The 14202-nt window shown below is 43.7% G+C and overlaps 1 long non-coding RNA gene across 1 annotated transcript; it reads left to right on the top strand.

Moving 5' to 3' along the window:
• The first annotated feature begins 11052 nt into the window (after window positions 1–11052).
• Window positions 11053–11971, top strand: LOC132333200 (uncharacterized). Its single transcript, XR_009488091.1, has 2 exons — window positions 11053–11241; window positions 11748–11971. It is a non-coding gene; the product is annotated as an uncharacterized LOC132333200 (long non-coding RNA).
• The last annotated feature ends 2231 nt before the right edge of the window (window positions 11972–14202 follow it).

Here is a 14202-nt window from a genome sequence, read left to right as displayed (position 1 = left end):
TTGGTGTGTGGTGACACTGGCACTGTCTGGTTGTGCAGGGGAAAGCACAGAGCACAGCTCCTTGGGCTGCATCAGGCCAGCTGCTCGGGGGCCTTAATGCTGGGGTTAGCTAGTGAAGCCTGCAGGAACTTGGGGGTGTCAGTTATGCCCAGCACCTGGGTGGAATGCTTGGACTGTGGCTGGACTGATTAATTAGTCAGCCTGATAAGTTGTACCATGTAGGCTTACATTTGGAATGCCTGCTCATTCCTGCATCCTCCTGGCTTCCCAAAGTTCACACAACCGTCGACTTTTAAGGAGCAGGCACAGAGCTCCATCTGGCTTGACAATGAGACTTAGACACAGAAGCCAGTTAGATCTAGCAAAAACAATATGGCAAGCACTATTTCATAGATTTTGAAAGTGCTGTGGCTACACAGTCATAGGGAAGTGTCATAACCACAGCTGTTCTCCTGCCACTGTGCTGCCTTAGTGACAATGTTGCAGCATAACCTAATGCCTGGGGAAATGTCCAATGGCTCTGGAAAGCCTGTTCCCTAGATGTTAAGCCTGTAGAGAAACTGCCCTTTTTACCTGTCCTAGCCATAAATCACACCATCTCGTTTGTTTTGCTGTGTGGAACCTCCTGGTCTGTCTGAGCTTTGTTTGCTGGTACAAATGAGGTATAAAAGTAGTTCTGTTCTTCAGAGGTACAAAACAAGGATATGAAAGGCTTTGAGATACTGAGAAACTGGAGTACTGAAGTTTGAAATCGAAACATTGGCTGAATGCATGAGTCACATTCAAAAGCTCACATCAGGAATTGAGATCATTTTCAGAAATTATTCTGTTGTATTCTTCCTGATGGGAGTTATATTACGTGGGACAGTGCCATTATACTTGTTTTTCAGACAGGAAGGTAAAAGATCTGGTTTACTCTCATGGTTTAACTTCACCTGGAAACTGAGCACCATGCAGCCATTCAGTCACTCCTCCCTGGTGGGATGGGGGAGAGAGCTGAAAGGGTAAAAGTGCGAAAACTTGTGTGTTGAGATAAAGACAGTGTAGTAGATAAAGAAAAGCTGTGCACACAAGCAATGCAAAACAGGAATTTGTTCCCCTCTCCTCCATGGGCAGGCAGGTGTCCAGCAACCCTCAGTAAGGCAGGGCACTGTCTCCTGTAACAGTGACTCGAGAAGACCAACATCATCACTCTCAGCTCTATGTGCTGAGTGGGATGCCACGTGTTAGGGAATATCCCTTGGGGCAGCTGGGATTGGCTGTCCTGCCTGTCCCCCCTCCCAAGTGCTTGAGCACCCCCAGCCTCCTCAGTGATGGGGTGGCATGAGAGGCAATAAAGGCTTTGGGTCTATGGGAGCACTACTCTGCAATAATGAAAATATCTCTATATTATCAACATTATTTCCAGCACCAATCCAAAGCACAGCCCCATACCTGCTACTGTAAAGAAAATTAATTCAATCCCAACCAAAACCTGCACATTTACTAGTGAATCTTCTGAAGGCATTCCTCTCTATGAGGAAGACTATGAAAATCTGGCCAGAAGAAGTGTCTCAGAATCAAGCATGCCAGGGCTCCTGTCCTCAGAGAGTGTTGATGATATTCTGCATAAATTCACAAACCTTCATGAGATGCAGATCATCTCCCAGTGGGACTGGAGGAGTTGAAGTCTTCCTAAGGAAGAAAATATTTAGAGTCAAATGAACATAAATCTCAGGCCTGAAATGATTCAGATTATAACCTGTGGAAGCTCAAAGGCTGGGACTATTATCAAAGGAAAGAACAAGGGATGAAAGATGGGATCTCTGTTGTGATGCAGCAAGCAAATACTTGCTCTATCTTGTTAGCAATGACGTTCAGAAACTTAGCTAATAATAGCCCAGCCTTGATACCAGAGAAATCAATCCCCATGTACTGAGCTATCAACAGATCTGAGTCGTGTACGTGATGTTCAGAACTGCGAGGAGATGTGGTATGAGACAAACTAAATGTAAAATGTGACAAACTGTTGGATATATCTTTTCCTACTATCACACCCTGGCAAAGGAATGGCAACATTAAGCATCTATTTTGGTCACTTGAGTACTGTCTCATGTACACTTATTTGAAAGGATACTTGATCAGTGCAAAAACCTTGAGTCAGAGAGCTAATGGTTGTCATAATATGATGTTATGTTGCTTAACACAGATGATGACAAGTGTTTTTTCTAAACTATCTGGCTTATACCTACATATGAGTAATCACTTGTGGAAATGTCAGGGAGGATAGAGGAATGTGGTAAGGAAAAGAAGTTAATTATCAATCACATTCAAAAGTCTGAGCCAAAAAAAGTGAACAAACTAACTAACTAAAAACCCACAAGTGAGCTTTGAGTATGAGCTGAGACAGGAACCAATCTGATAATGCTATTCAAGTGGTTTCTTCTGTACAGAGAGGTGAACTGCTCTGCAGTGATCAGGACAGTTGGGGAAATGCAAGAAGACAAGGACCTAGCTCCTTTGCAAACCCTCAGGGGCACACTGGCAAAATTTTAGGGGTTTGTTTCAGAAGGGTTAGGTCTGGAAACAGCGATGCCTGGCACTGAAGGACTGAAGCACCACGTTTGCCTTGATTCTGACTTTATAGCTCCCAGATGGTAAGAACTGCTCTAGTCTTGACAGAGCTGAGCAGCTTGGCACTCTGCTTGCATTAATCATGCTCATTGTGATCATTAAGCAGTGACTGGATAAAGTGGACAGAGATCAGTGGTGACCAACACTCCAGCCCCCTGCTCTCCATCAATGCCACACTTCTCTGTCCAGCTTGCTGCTACCTCTCCTCTCTCACACCCAAATTTCTACCTGGCAGTCTTGACCCCCATATAACCTCTATGCTAGTGCATATTGCAAGGAGATAAGGGCTTAAAATAGCAGGCAAGAGGCTCAGCACCCCTGGCTATGACATAGGACTCTGTCTCCTGTTCTTGATGCTACAAATAGATAGAGTGGGTTGGCTGTCTGTGTTTAGCATGATGGCCTGGTCTCTGCTGGTGAGCAAGAACCAGACCCCATAGATTTTTTTCTCCTTAGAGATTTTTATCTCAGTTGCAGTTGCACACCTGAATTAGAGGGAAAAGTGACATCTTGTATAGCAATTTGTGCTGGGATTGACTGAAAAGGTCTGGGCAGGAAGGGGCCTTCAGGGCTGCTGTGGTTTAACCCCAGCCAGCAGCCAAGCCCCAGGCAGCTGCTCACTCACCCCCCACCAGCAGGAGTGGGGAGAGAATTGGAAGGGTAAAAGTCAGAACACTCATGGGTTGAGATAAAGACAGTTTAATAGGGAAAGCAAAAGCTGAGCATGCAAATAAAGTAAAAGAAGGGATTAATTCACTGCTTCTCAGGGGCAGGCAGGTGTTCAGTCATTTCCAGGAGAGCAGGACCCCATCACATGTAGCAGCGACTTGGGAAGACAAACACCATCACTCCAAACGTCCCCCTCTTCCTGCTTCTTCCCCTCACTTTCTGTCCTGAGCATGATGTCATGTGGTTTGGAATAGCCCTTTAATTAGTTTGGGTCACCCATGCTGGCTGTGTCTTCTCCCAGCCTCCCAGACACCCCCAATTTCCTCACCACCATGACCATATGAAAAACAGAAAAGGCCCTGGCTCTGTGCAAGCCCTGCTCAGCAATAACAAAAACATCTCAATATCATCAACTTTGTGTTTAGCACAAATCCAAAACAAAGCCCCACAGCACCCACTGTGGAGAAAATTAACCCTACACCCACTGAAACCAGCACGAGGGGCTTCACTGAGAAGCTGCCAGAAGCTTTCCTCATGTCCAACTGAGCCAATGCCAGCTGGCTCCAAGACAGACACAATGGCCAAGGCTGAGTTCATCAGCCACAGTGATAACCTCTGGGATAAAGTGATTAAGAACGGGAAAAATATTGCACAGGAACAACTGCAGTGAAAGAGAGGAGTGAGAATATGTGAGAGAACCAGCCCTGCAGACACCCAGCTCAGTGAGGAAGGAGGGGCAGGAGGTGCTCCAAGTGCCAGAGCAGAGATTCCCCTGCAGCCCGTGGTGCAGCCCATGGTGAGGCAGCTGTGCCCCTGCAGCCCATGGAGGATCACAGGGATGCAGAGATCCACCTGCAGCCCATGGAGGATCACAGGGATGCAGAGATCCACCTGCAGCCCATGGAGGATCACAGGGATGCAGAGATCCACCTGCAGCCCATGCAGGAGCCCATGCTGGAGGATGTGGGTGCCCAGGGAAGCTTGCATGGAGCAGCCCCTGGCAGGACTCTGGACCCATGGAGAGGAGCCCACACTGGAGAACAGATTTGCTGGCAGGACTTGGGACCCTGTGAGGAGTAGAGAAGTCTTTGCAGCCCTCTGGAAGGGACCCATGCTGGAGCAGTCCATGCAGGACTGCTGTCCATGGGAAGCACTCATGCTGGAGAAATCTGTGGACGACTGTCTCCTGTGGGAGGCACCTCACACTGGAGCAGGGGAGGAGTGTGAGGACTCTTCCCACTGAGAAGGAAGAAGCAGCAGATATGAGTGTTGAGCTGACCACATTCCCTATTCCCTGTACTCCCAGAAGAGAAATTGGGAAGGAAGTTGAGCTTGGGAATAAAGGAGGTGTGAGGAGATGTTTTAAAATTTTGTTTTTATTTTTCATTACCCCATTCTGATTTGTTTGGCATTAAATTAATTTCCCCAAGTTGAGTGTGTTTGCCTGTGAGGTTAACTGGGGAGTGATCCCTCCCTGCCCTTATCATGACCCATGAGACTTTCATAATCTAGCCAGGCATCTGTAGGGGTAATATTTCCCATCATCCTGAACATGCTGCATTCAAAATGGTAGTGGGGTTATTAAAAAACAAAATTCCTGAAAGCCCAGACAACAAGCACAGGCTGAGAGTTTCCTGGTACATTTTCCTATTAATCTCCTGGTTTGTTCGATTGTTTCCTAAATAAAAATAAATAAACATGCCAAAATCAACAGACACATTTATTTTAATGTCATTTAGTAGAGAAAAATTTTCTGAGCATGTTCAAAACTTGAAAACAGTCTGACCTCAGTCTTCTACTACAGATATGCCTAGACTAGAATTTGCTCTCCTGTTGTAACTTGTGTTTATTAGTTGTTTGCCAGCTAGAGTTGGTGAAGACATTTGAAATTGTAAAAGATAATCTAAACATTCCAAGAAGATGTGTTGCAGCCGTCAGACATTTGTGGTTTACCTTCACTTGTGCACTGAGATAACTCACAAGTGTTTGCCTCATGCAATGAGCATTTATGGACTGTCTCAACTTTCATTTATAAGCATATTAACCAAAAGGAAGTCACTGACAATCAACTAAGTTGGGTCACATGTCAAAACCCATGTTATACCTGAGTATTCTAGTTTCAAAGTGAATTAAAATCATTGGTTAGTATAGGCTTGGCTAAGAGATCACCGTTCTGAAGGATGTGAGACACATGGAACACTTTGTCCAGAAAAATGTGTCTGAGGGCATGTGTCCATGGGCAGAGGGAAGACAGCCTGCTGCATCACCTCTCAGAGACAAGGTGGGAAGCTGGCTGCTCACTGGAAAACTGTGAGGAGAGGAGCAGGATGCAAATCTTACCACAATGGATAAGAAATGCCTACTACAACATAGTGGTTTGAAGAAGTAGATTCAAAAATGGTGGCATCTCTCTTTCATAGAAAGAAAGCAGCTGGCCTCAGCAATCTGTTTCATTTGATGGAAAAAATCAGAAAATAAGTCAATGCCTTGAAGTAAGAGGCCCCATAAGAATCACTTTTTTTTTTTTCTTTCTACAGAGAGCGTGGTGAACCATAGGGTTGGATATGGGGGGTTTGGTGATGATAGTGCACAGCCAACATGTCTTGGAATGATACAGCTTGATTAGAAAGTGAATTCTCATTGACATCAAACAAGTATTTCAGAGTAAAACTAACAAAAATAGCTGGCACAGTTAATATTGAAATAAAATGGATCATAATCTACATACAACTCTAATAACATTTATATTACAAAAAATTGAGCACCCTCAACCATTTGGTTTATTCTGTAGAAAACAATTGGAAGGTAAGATATTAAGACAGATATACAAGACAATAAATGTCTTTCATGGAAGCCTTAAAAAAAAGGGAAGTGAAAATATTTGGTAACTACAACTGTAGTTACTGTAGTTTATAGAATCAAATAGTCCCTTTCTCCACTGTAGACACTGTCATTATTACACAACAAGTCAGTAGATCATTTATAAATTTTTAAAAAAAAGGAGGGAAAAATTTTTTTTTAATCTGATGAAATATTTCAAATCCCATGCCAAACCTGACTCAGAGGCCAAACTGAATATTTTTTCCTCAGGAATATAAATGCTGGGAGACCAAATGTGTGTTCTGGGAGATGAAGCATCCAGTGAGAATCTGAGGAACTGAGGAAGGCCATGGGATTAGGCTTGGTGTTAAATTATGAAATTCAAATTGGATTAATGTCTACCCTTTCACACTGATGCCCTGACCTCCCTGCATCCAGGGTGATGTGGTCCTGTATGCAGAGGGAGAGACTTAACCTGTCCCTTGGGCCCTTGTGCCCTGTAGCAATGGCATGGTGGCCAAAGAGGAGACTTGGGATGCAGGTGTTTTCTCCTGTCTTCACTTCAGCTCTGGCTTGGCCACTGCCAAATGAGCTACAAGTTTTCCCTTTTCCTTCTGATAGCAGCTGGAGGAAAGAAAAGGAGCTTTTCTATGTTGGGAAAGTGAGGAATATCACCAGCAGGAATAAAGAGAGGAAGAGGGAAGCAGCCAGCCTCTCTTCTCCCTCCCTCTGCAGCAGGGAGACCACATTCAGGTAGCACCAAGGGGAAGTTTGACAGAGGAGCACAGCCCCTGGGCCAGCAGCATCCCTAGGCAGCTGCTGGCATCCCAAACCTGCCCTATATCCCTGCTTTCTCAGAAATAATTACCTAAGGACAGATCTAAAATCAATTAGCTGATCAAGGGAGTGACCTGTGTGGAAACTCAGTGATGTATCTGAACTCAGACTGTGTCAATAAAATCTTCAGTCATAGCACAAGTTGAGCCAAGAGTGAGGTACATTTTCCCATAACTTCATGCATAGCCAATTCCTTAGACTTGAACTGCCATGTTCAGCCCACTTTAGGGCGTAGTCCTTTCCACCCTGACTACATATTTCTATGGCAACTACTCCTACCAGTCACGTCTGTGTATATGTGTATATGTAAATAAACCATAGATAAGGTGCTAGTAAATAGTGCTAAACCCGTGCCAGTCGCTCCCTTGTGTGCAGACATCTCTGGCTGCATGCTGCCAGCCTGGTCTCCATGTGCAGCAAAGACACAGAGCAGAGGGTTGGGTTTTTACTGAAACCTGTGGTGTGGTTTAGCAGCAGCAGAGTGTTGCTGCAGTGGGCTGGCAGGGAGCAGTCTGCCCTCTGTTGCGATACCAGCAGGGAGAACTGGAGCTCCTGCGATGCCTAATGCGAAATCCAGGCAGCGGCTGCAGTTTTGGGCAGACAGAGCGAGGCAGTCAACGTGGTCACTGTGTAAAGCAATAAGGAAGAACTGCTTCCTAATTTCTCAGCTTCTGGAGCTAATATGTGAAGTTAGGCAGCTTTTCCATCCTAAGTTATTAAAAAAATCATCGGGAAAAAATTACATTTTCTCCTATATTTCCATATCACTTGACTCCATGAATCCCCCTTCTTTTGACGAGGTGGGAGCCGAGTGGTGGAGCCAGGACATGTTTGACTGTATGGAATTTTTTCATTTCTTGGATAATTTTTTGAAGTTTCTTTGCTTTCCTTCACTTTGCTTCACACTTTCCAAAGCATAATGGTCTGAGAAGTAACAGGCTCTGTCATGCCTTTAAGATGTTAGAAACTTTCCACTTGCCTCAGAATTCTGTATCTTAAGGAAGAAGCCTTAGACAACAAGATCCAAAAAGCACGAACTTGTTTAACACTGAGGTCAGGAAGAATTCGGCATTTTTGTAGGGGCTTACACCTCACTGTGGGTGCAATCCCACCTTCAGCAACCCACCTAACCTCTCCATCTTTCTGAGAATTAGAAACACTTAAAGCTAAGACTGTAAGTTAAGTTCTTTAGCTTCCTTAATTTCTGTGGCAGTTTTTGCCTGGAGGTTCCTTCCTCTTGGCTGAACTAAACATGAAGGTAACTGCTTTTCTGCCTGGGGCCGTTTATAATTCATAAAGTAAGTGTTCCTCTGCTGTGCTTCCCTGAGGGGCATCCTATGAGCTGTGCTCCCAGACCACGTAGCTCTGTGGAATTCAGGAAAAAGGCACTCTAGTTTTGGCCACTTTAATAAAACCTCTCCAAACCCACGGATGAAGAGTAGAAGTTCTGTTCTGTATATGGTTATTGTAAGACAACAGAGAAAATGTGGAAGGCCCAAGTTGGGTTTTTACTTTTTTTGTGCCATAGTTCTTCAAAACTAAAAGCACAGGCACAGAGACATTAAAGTCTCCCCTTTCAGCATATTAACCCTGCAATTATGCGGCCAGGACTAGGTTCCCTTCTTCTTGATTCCTCCTGGATGCATGTCTGAAGCATGAACTTTGTGGTGGACCCTGGCTGCAGCAGGAAATCCCTCTCCAACTTCTCCCTTATGTGGCTTCTCCCAGGCCTGGAATGCTGGGGTGAGCCACACTTCCCTCTGGTCAGGGAGCAGCCAGCACCCCGGTCCCACTGCCCCAGGATGGGCACTCAGCTGGTGGATCCCAGTGTCACCGGGATGGCAGCGAGGCCATGGCTCAGGGCCTGAGCTTTAGCTGGAGGTGGCCATGGAACATTCCCCAGTCCAGGGACACCCAGACTGTGACTCCCCATCACTGTCAGGCAGCTCAGCCAAGGCGACGCTGCCTCTGGGTACACGGTAGCAGAGCTTAGAGATTTAAAGCAAATCTTCAGTGCCTACAGCCTCTCAGGTGCCTAAACAAGTCAGGCAAAGTTTTTTTTGGCTCTCTGTCCTCTATGTAGGCATCTTAATTGTGCATGAGTTGCACTTTAGGTACCTTGCTGTTTTCTTTGGATTTTGCCCTCAGCTGTGAGCGGGAGCACAGGTTTGCTCTGGCACGTGCAGCAGAAGGACAATGTCACCCATTGACTGCATCCCAGAAATCCACTCCCCATTGCCTCCTTTTCCCTTCCAGCTCTTAAACCTTGTGACAGTGATTACAAAACTCTACCTGCCATTCTGTAACTGCTCCCTTATAACCAAGCCTGTGAACTCAACTTCCCAGTTGTTTGATCCAGTTATATCCACATCTGCCAAAGGCAATCTCTCTCAGGTAAAATCTCCACTTTCTGCTCAGCTTTTCCACCCTTCCCACATGTATGCATTCTTTAGTCTGGATATTTGTTTACTTTAATAATAAAAGTGCTTCTCTTCCTTTTGAGTGTCCACCCCAAGCTGCTTCAGATCTGAGGAGCAGCCAGGATAAAGAGCTGAAGGGATTTCTGAGCTCCAGGATTTGGGTCTGGCATGACACAGGCTACAAAACGTGGGCTTGTATGATAACAATCTGCCCTTGTTTAATGATGGCTCCTTCCCCCTATGGTGGAGGATCTCTGGAAGCTTTATTTTTCCCTAATTAATTTTCACTCCTCTCTGCTTTCATGGTTGACCTTTTCCATCAAGTCTCAGAGAGCAGATGAATTGTCTAGGAAACTGAGGTTGTTCAGCCATTATTCCCTATAGCTCTGCTCCTTTCCTCTCCCCCAGGGAAGCAAACCCATTGAAGCAAGCTGTTTAAGATATTTGTGAGGCAAGCTGTGAAGTATTTGGCCCTGTTCTTCAATTTAAATATGCTGGTGCACAGCACAGGCCAATTGAAGCCCCCTTTTCATGGATATTTTATATGCAATCCTTGTACAGATGCACTTACAATGTAAGTCATTGCTTGTTTTAGATATAAGGGCTACACCATAATAATCACTTATCATCACTAGTCAAAAATAATTCTAAGCAGACTCAGATTCTGTTTTCTGGGAGAAGCATTACTTACCAAGGGAAGAGTACACAGAGGGGTCTGCCACTTGGAAAATAGAGAATTGAGGCATTCAATTCCAGCTGAAGTTATTGTTATTTCTGTACAAGTCCTAGAATTTATGCAATAAATTGGAAATAATACAAGATCAAGAGTATTTTTAATGGACTTAAAATTAAGACAATTATTGTGGTATCAGTTGTCATTGACACATAACTACAGCAAAGTGATACAACAGTGGCTCACCCGTAAAAACAATGTTTGGTGTGGGAACCTTCAGCAGGGGTGCTAAAGAGTCAGAGAAATTGTGAAAGAAATGACTGCAGAAAATGGCAAAACTGTCACAGAGGGATACAGAAAACACTGGTGACTTAGTTCCTAACTGTCCTCACCTCTGGATGTACTGTTTTCTTACAAATTAATTTTATTCCTTAGGGTTCTTCTCTGGGGACTAGCTTTTAAAATTTGGTAGAGCCAAACCATGGTAGTCTTTGAATGACTTTTTTACAGTTTAAATTACCCTTGTGCCTTGCTGGTAAATACAGCAATTGCTTGTTATGATTTCTGTTTGTTTTTTGGGAATATAATGACATGTTTTTACAGATTGGTACAGATTTATATATAGTCTAAATGACTTAATTAAGAAAAGTAACTTCCTCTGCCCCAAATATCTCAGTATTGAAAGATTTATTCATGAAAGTAGGCAAAAAAAAATCATATTAGTAGACCTGAGAGATTAAAAATTATGTGTATGTTTTTTTCATTGTGAAGAATGACTGGAGACATGAAATTATATACAGGTATGACTCCGTCATCATTAGGAGGAAACCAGCCTCATTTAACAGTGGGCAGGAGGGCATGAACATTTTATTCAGTCAAAAGGAGATTGTAGATAAATTACATCTCTCTGAATTTGAGCAGGACAAGGAGCATGTTTCATCTTGTGAAAGGCTGTGTAATATCTTTAATAACCACAGGAATGAAGGCTTTGCTCATGTATTTCACACAGAGCTTCACCTCCATGGGGAAAGGAGCGTTCAGAGCCAGCCCACAGGGAAGAGGCACATCCTGATCAGCGTCGCTGCCGCCTTTCCCTCCGAGGCCGTGGCTGTGTGAGCAGCGCTGAGATGCGAAACCAACAAAGAGCTCAGTGTCTCCCAGCAAAACCTCTATCATCACAGAAAAACTACTCCTTGCAGGAGAAATAAGGTTTGCCAATAAACGTGGTGTTTTGTCAGGGCTGCTGCTGGCTGGGAGCGCCAGACAGGGATGCTGGCTCTTCACACCCACCAGCAGCCGCCGCAGCGCTGGCACGGGGCTGCGGTGCCGCTTGGCCTCCGATGCTGAGCAAGACCAGGAATAGCACTGGGTGGTTCCTTGTGTGCAGTAGTGGAAAAAAAAAAATTGTATTTAAATCCAGTGTTTTCCAAAAGTAGCTAAACCCAGGAGGTTATAAATTATTAACCTGTAAAGCAGAAGGTTTAGGAGACTGCCACTTGTGTCTCCTGGAATAGTTTCTGCTACCTTTTTGGGATGGAGCAGAACCTTTCATTTAGTTCTTGCTTTGCAGCTGAATTTGCAGCAGCTGCAGTTTATCTAATCCTTGCAGCACATTTTCACTCTGGAAAAATATCCAAACAACAAACAACAGAAAATGGAATTTTGCCTCATTGTTTAACTTTGTTTTGTGTTACCAAGATTTTCATTGCTTTTAGGTTGAGCCCATTAATTCTTTACCTGCTGTGTCCTGCCACTCTTTTACAAGACCCCTTCTCATCACAGAGGAGGAAGGGAGGAGGAAGATGTAATCTGTGGTTAGAAACAACCAAGAGTAAGAAGCAGAGACTACTTAATGATTTAACTAGTGCTTCCTTTTCCACTCTGAAATAAATTGTGTCCACTGTGCTTTTAAAAAATAAATATTTGTTGGAGAAATGCATCCATTCACTACATTTATCTGTTAACGCATAACATAAATTTATTTTGCTTTAAAAATGTGATTTTTTTTTCCACAGTTGATTTGTGCACTAATGGTTTATTGAAGAATCCTTAAGTAGGAAAAAGTCAGATACAGATGATGGGAAAAACCAGGATGAAACGATGACAACAAACCACCTTGGATTTAACCTAAACTCCTGTTGGCAATGGGGACAATTTGAGGATGAGAAACTTCAGGACCCTAAGTAGGTGCAGTAGCACCTCTGCACCTAAGTAGCAGCTCTGCAGCTGCCCTGCTGTCCCTAGAAATGTGTACATACACTCTGTGTATGTACGTGTCCTTATGAATAGCTATGCAGGAAGGAAAAGGAAACTGTGTGCATAAGACATGACAAATAGCAAGTGATTTGCTTTTCTTTGTGCATGTGGTGTATTAGAATGATCAGATTAGATAAAATACATAGAAATGAATTTTGGAACTGCACAACTGAAATTGTGACTTCTACAAAAAACTAAAAAAATTTTGCCAGCTGTACAGGAGTACAAAAAATGAGAATTTTATTGCACTAAATATGGCATGAATAATGCAACCAGTCAAATCTTCTATCTGTTTGTAATTTAATATTTCAATTTACTTATATTTGTTTTTGCTTTCTTAGTTTTTGATTGCTAATTTTTAAATTCAGGATGAACCAAGCACTGGATGGTTCAAGTCATTTTCTGAAGCTTGGAAGAGAAAGCATAATATATTAGAAATACTGCTATATAGAATATTTGAGAAGATACAGACTGAGGTGCAGTTATTGGTCCATGCAGCTAAATCAGTCTTTATCAGCACATCCTGTTTGGGCTATCTTCCCACAAACAGCTTAGGTGCTAGTCTCACAGAAGCAGTGTATCATTCTCTTCTGTTTATTTTTGGCAACTACAAATACCATAGAGGATATTTGTTTTTGTAACACTGTAATGAGGAAATAGATTTACTGGCTGCAGTCACAAGAATGCTAAGCAGATATTCATTTGTATAATCTCTGCAGCTTTTTTGAAAAATTTATAACTGTCTGGGACAAATTGTTAGGAAAAAAATTGGACATTTGGGTTTATGGTTATGGGATATTTTTATAGCACCCAAAAAGGTATAGGAGATAGTGTGGGTACTTGCAGCTACAGAACAACCAGTAGAGAAAAAGTTATTAGTGCCACAGGCTTCATGGCACAAACAAGGTACCCACAGCAGAGTGCCCTCAGGGCTAGGAGGACAGGCTGGCTTCACACCCTGGGAGGTATTTGCCATCTGGGTCTTCAATGGGAAGTGCATGTGTTAGATAAGGTGCTGTATGCCAGATGAAAGCAATCATGGAGCAGTTTTTCCTTTTCATCACCTAAGATGGAACCATCAGTCCCGATCGAGAGGACACAGTGTCAAGCTGCGTCAGGGGAAATATAGGTTGGATTTTAGGAAGAAGTTTTTCACAGAAAAAGTGATAAAAATACTGGAGTGGACTGCCTGGGGAGGTGGTGGAGTCACCATCCTGGATGTGTTCAAAAAAAGGCTGGATATGGCACTCGGTGCCATGGTTTAGTTAAGGTGTTTAGGGCATGGGTTGGCCTTGATGATCTTGAAGGTCTCTTCCAACCTGGTCATTCCGTGAATTCTGTGATTCTGGGATCTGGGGTTCAGCTGTATGATCACTTTCTTCTGTCAGGATGGTGTTTTTTTGGCATTTCCTTCCATAATAGAAAGACACACCCAAAGGTGTGGCAAAGACAAGGGAAAGCCACAATCCCAGATCACCACTGATAACCATTATTTCTTTAATTATGTGCCCAGAATCAACCTATCCAACCTTAGGCACTTCATGAAAGTGACTTCAATTGTGTACAGAAAAATTGAAAGAATAAATATCCTTCTGCAGAGAGACCTACAGTAACAGGTCTTCCCACCTGAGCTCCTCAAGTACAGCTCTTACAGTGGAGGGGACTGAAAGCAGGTTGCTCTTGCAAGCCAGCCCTGAGTAGCAGGTCAGTGCTTCTGAAAGATCTGCTTTATTCCTGCTTCCCTGAGCCAAGCAGGCTCGTCCTGCACACAGCCAAGGAAAAGCTGAAGACACAGAGAAATACAAGAAAAGAACAGCATGGTGCTCCATCTGCTTTGCTTGCAGTGCTACCACACTTTTTTTCCCCTTCACTTCTTGGAGTCTAACAAGCCCGAGAGCTGCTGGGTACTGCTCA

This window comes from Haemorhous mexicanus, chromosome 1 (assembly GCF_027477595.1).
Source record: "Haemorhous mexicanus isolate bHaeMex1 chromosome 1, bHaeMex1.pri, whole genome shotgun sequence".
NCBI classification, from domain to species: Eukaryota; Metazoa; Chordata; class Aves; order Passeriformes; family Fringillidae; genus Haemorhous; species Haemorhous mexicanus.
The sequence above is the reverse complement of the archived record's forward strand: the minus strand, read 5'-3'. Positions and strand labels throughout refer to the sequence as shown.